At 63.2% G+C, this 4,176-nt stretch overlaps 1 protein-coding gene across 1 annotated transcript in view; it reads left to right on the top strand.

Annotated features, from left to right (window-relative positions):
- Nucleotides 1-4,176, top strand: part of SLC12A7 (solute carrier family 12 member 7) — a 63,334-nt gene that overhangs the window by 23,559 nt on the left and 35,599 nt on the right. The window lies entirely within an intron of this gene.

The raw sequence follows: 4,176 nt of genomic DNA, 5'->3' as shown, positions 1-4,176 counted from the left end.
TGAGGCCGGGTGGGCCCGGGTGAGGGAGAGGGTGAGGCCGGGTGGGCCCGGGGGGAGGGAGAGGCTGGGGCCGGGTGGGCCCGGGTGAGGGAGAGGGTGAGGCTGGGTGGGCCCTGGTGAGGGAGAGGGTGAGGCCGGGCCAGAGTGATGGTTGTAGACATCAGGATGGCAGGGCTGCAGGGTTGAGGAGGGCGGAGGGGTCCGAGGTACCTCTGAGGGTGCCAGCGCCCTAGTCCGTGGGCCAGTTGACTGCCTCAACTGGCCTCTGAGGGGTGGAGGCAGAGGCCACGGGGGTGATACAGGATCTCTGATCGGGCATGTTAGGGCCCTTGGACCCTGCTGGGGTCTGGCTGGGAGGCCGTGGATAGACGTCCTCAGGTTCCGCGTCCCTCTGTCCCTGGCTCTGGCCATCTGCCCTGCTCCTCCAGGGCCACCCTCCAGCCTCGGAGCCTCGCTGCCCAGGCTCAGCCGGCCACCTGCTGCCCTCATGTCCACCATGGGGTTGGAGGGAGGTGCCGGCAGGACCAGCCCCCAGGGCGTCCCCCTGGTTCTAGGGGTCATGGGGTCACAATCCTGATGCTGTTGCAACCAACCACAAGGGGGCACCCTAGAGACAAGGCGTGTGCTTCCTCTTGGGTTGCGAGCTGAGTCTGGCCCGCTGGCAGCACCCTCCCCTAAGTGCGTCTGCTCTTTGTGGACACACTCGCAAGGGTTGAAGTTTGGGACCCACCCTCACCAAGATAACAAAACCCCCGTGTCTAGACAGGATGACAGTCACAGGAGGGGGACCAGGGCTTCAGTACATATTGTGGGGGACATAGCAGGCCCTGTCTGCTGGTGGGTGGACTGTCTGGAGGTTCAGGGTGGCCCCGTGGCTGCAGGGTGGAGGGGTCTGGTTTCAGAGCAGGAGCTGCTCCTAAATTATTGCTGAGTCGCAGGCCCTGGAGCCCTGCCCGGCACCAGGCAGAGCCGTGAGGAGACGTTTTCTGCAGCTCCCCTGCCCCAGAGTCCACGCTCGGCCGGGGACGGCTGGGGACAGGACCAGGGTTAGGGGGCGTCACGCTGGGTGGCCTGGCTGAGCCGAGGGGTCCCCAATCTGTGTGTCCACAGGGCAGAGGGCGGCTGTAGGAGGATGAGAGGGGACGGACAGGGGGCTGAGTGACCGCTGAGCGCATCCCCCAGGGGCTGTGGGCAGGAGTCGCTGGGCTGGCGCCTTCCCCGATTTGACCACCGAGTGGACAGTGCCCCATCTCCCTCAGATGGGCGGGCGTTCGGGTCTGTGAAGTGGGGCAGGGTCCAGGGGATGGAGGGAACTGAGGACTCCATTGGAAGGAAGCATCTCGGGTGCTGGATCCCTGAGGCGTTGCCAGTGTGAGCACTGCCCTGCTCAGTACTTTCTAGACCTGGTCCCTGACAAGTGGGTTCACCCCGCATCCTATGTGGAACACAGGGGGCTTCAGCTGCCGTGCCCTTGGGCTCAGAGTGAGCTAACACCTGGCCTTTGGGCTGAGTGCTCCGTGTCCCTTCATACCAGGCTGTGCTACGGGTCACGCGACGGTCCTGGGGCCGTGCAGCCGTCCTGACGGAAGCTGTGGCCCCTGACCAGCCGTGCTGCGTCTGTGCCCCCCTGCCGTCCAGCTGCTGTGAATCGCGACTGTTGGCTCCGTCACACGCCTCACGTTTGGGTTGAGCTCAGAACTGACGCGAACTCGCCCGATGAGGCGACCCTGGTCCGTCAGGATTCGGGACACGTGAAGCTCTAGGCTGCTCGAAGACAACACAGCTCTCCCGTGCAGCCTCGTCCCGCCAGTCGCGGGGAGCTGTGGCCCATCACTAGGTCGTTTCTTGGCCTTTTGAGATCTGCACCTCCCAGAAGTTTCCGGAAAGTCAGTGGCATTTGTGGGAACTGGAAGGGGGCAGAGGGTGACTCGGGTTTGCTTGCTGAGCTGAAGCGCTGGCTGTTTTTCCAGGATAGGTAACTGACGAGAAGACAGTCTGCGGCTGTGGCCGCAGCCCCAGAGACGCCCCTGCTCCTGTCCCTTCTCTTTCCCTGTGCTCACATCTCGTTTACACGTGCGTTTAACAGCAAAAGTCCTGTCACCCGTGCTGTCTTGTAACTGGCTGTTCATTTGGTAGCCCAGGCGTCTCTGTGTCAGCTGTACAGCGTGTCCCCTGTAGTCACCAAATCCCTGCAGTGGACACCTGGCTGTTGGCCGTTGTCCAGTCCTTATAAAGGGGCGGCATGTCTGGTCTGAGACCCCCGTCAGCTGCCCCCAGCTGTGGGCACCCACGTCCCCCACCTGTCCCGGCCTCGTCCCCTCTGCCCCTTGCAGGGTTCTCCCGGTCATGTTACGAGGAGGCTGTGGGATTTCTGCCTGTCGGGTGTGTCCTTGGAGAGGCTGGCAGTGGGTGACTGTCTCTCCATGTGGCCGTGGAGTGGCACTGACATCCCCCTCCGGGAGCCCTCGTCCCCACTGTTCCAGGCGAGCGGTTTCCAGGCATTTGGCTGTGGGTGTTTCTGCTGTTGTGGGGTCAGATCCTGGGTGCCCCAGAGCGGCCCAGCCTTCCCACCAGCAGACACCAGGGACGCAGGGTGTGGCGGGTTTCAGGATCCGCCCTCAGTATCGTCCTCATGTGGACGCAGCTCTCTGTGTCCAACCCACTTTCTCTTTTGAAGTCGGGTTGTGTTTCTGATTGCACAGTTATGGTTTCAGCTTCAAGAAGAAGAGGCCCTTGAGCCTGAGGGGAGGCTCCAGGCTCCTCTTTGTCCAGGGCCGCGCCCTCCTCAGACCCTTGGGGCACAGCCCCTGGGGCAGCTGCCTGGCCCTCTCCATGGAGGAGGAGGCCAGAGCGTCTGGGCCCAGTGACGAGGCCTTTGTGCAGAGTTTCTTCCAGGCCACCATGGCCTCTAGTGTCAGGGAGAGGACCTCTGTGCATCTCGGAGGATGGCACAAGTCCCTGGGGGTGGTGAAGGGGGGCACTGGGACAGGGCCAGCCTCCTGTGATGGGGGAGCAGAGGGGACCCCGGCTTGTGCCCAGCCCCAAGGCCAGGCCTCCTGCGCTTGCTAGGATGGGTGGTGGGGTCAGTGGGGAGACGGATGGGGGCTGGGGGGCTGACTCTGCCACCACCCTCTGCCGCATGTCTGGGTAAATGGGGTAGGGCCTCGCACTCCCCCAAGTTTGCCGGGGGCTCTGGGGTACGGCACGTGAAAGGGTTCAGTGAGGTCCCGAGCCATTGCTGCTTGGCATGCCCTGATGCACCTTGAGTCTGCACCCCGTTTCGCGTGGCAGGGGACCGAGGTGAGTGGGCTGTGTTGACTCTGGGTGGGAACTGCAGGCAGACCCCTGCTCAGGGGGGCTCCCTCCAGGGCTGTGTCTGCCCGGGGACCCACTGAGGAAGGAGCCGGTGCTTCCGGCCCACACGATTAAGCCCCTCAACACCCCACCCCCCGGCCCAGCCCCTCGCCCTCAGCCGTCAGGCATCAGTGGCCCCCATGGCACGTCCCTGCGGCCCAGCAGGACATGGTGGGCTCCATGCGCACCTGTGTGTGTGGACCTGGGACGTTGGGCCTGAGCCTGCGCCTTGGCTGGGGTGTGCATCAGTGACACGCCCAGAGCTTGGGGTAGGGGCTTGCGGGGCCGAGACAGGCCTCTGCTCCAGCCTGGCTCCAGGAGGAGCCCCCTGTGTGCAGGAACTCGGGCTCCGTGAGGTCGGAGAAGGCGGACTGCGGCCTCAGACACTGGCGGCTCTCAGGCGCCAGCCCCTCCCTGGTCTGAGCTTTCTGGGAAGCAGGCTCTTCCAGGCAGTGCCAATGCCCCTGCTGTGGAAAGGAGGGTTTTTACACCATTTACAGTTGGATCAGAGGGTTCTGAAGCCAGAAGGGACTCGTGTCTCACAAATGCTGTTGGAGAGGAGCGGCTTCCTGATGTTTCCGATAAATAACGTGTGTGTGTCTGGATTACAGCCTGTCCTCAGTATTCACAGATTGCATATTTACAAATTTACCTACTCGCGAAAATTTAACTGTGACCCGCAGATCAGTACTCGGGGCTGTTGGGTCATTCTCGAAGACGTGCCCAAAGCAGAGAAAATCCGAGCCACCCACCGCGTTCCAGCTGAGGACCCGGCTCTCCCCCTGCAGACAGGGGCCTTTCCCAGCTGAGGACACGGCTCTC

Source organism: Trichechus manatus, unplaced genomic scaffold (genome assembly GCF_000243295.1).
Source record: "Trichechus manatus latirostris isolate Lorelei unplaced genomic scaffold, TriManLat1.0 scaffold00072, whole genome shotgun sequence".
NCBI classification, from domain to species: Eukaryota; Metazoa; Chordata; class Mammalia; order Sirenia; family Trichechidae; genus Trichechus; species Trichechus manatus.
Note: the sequence above shows the minus strand (reverse complement) of the source record. Positions and strands in the feature narration are given on the sequence as shown.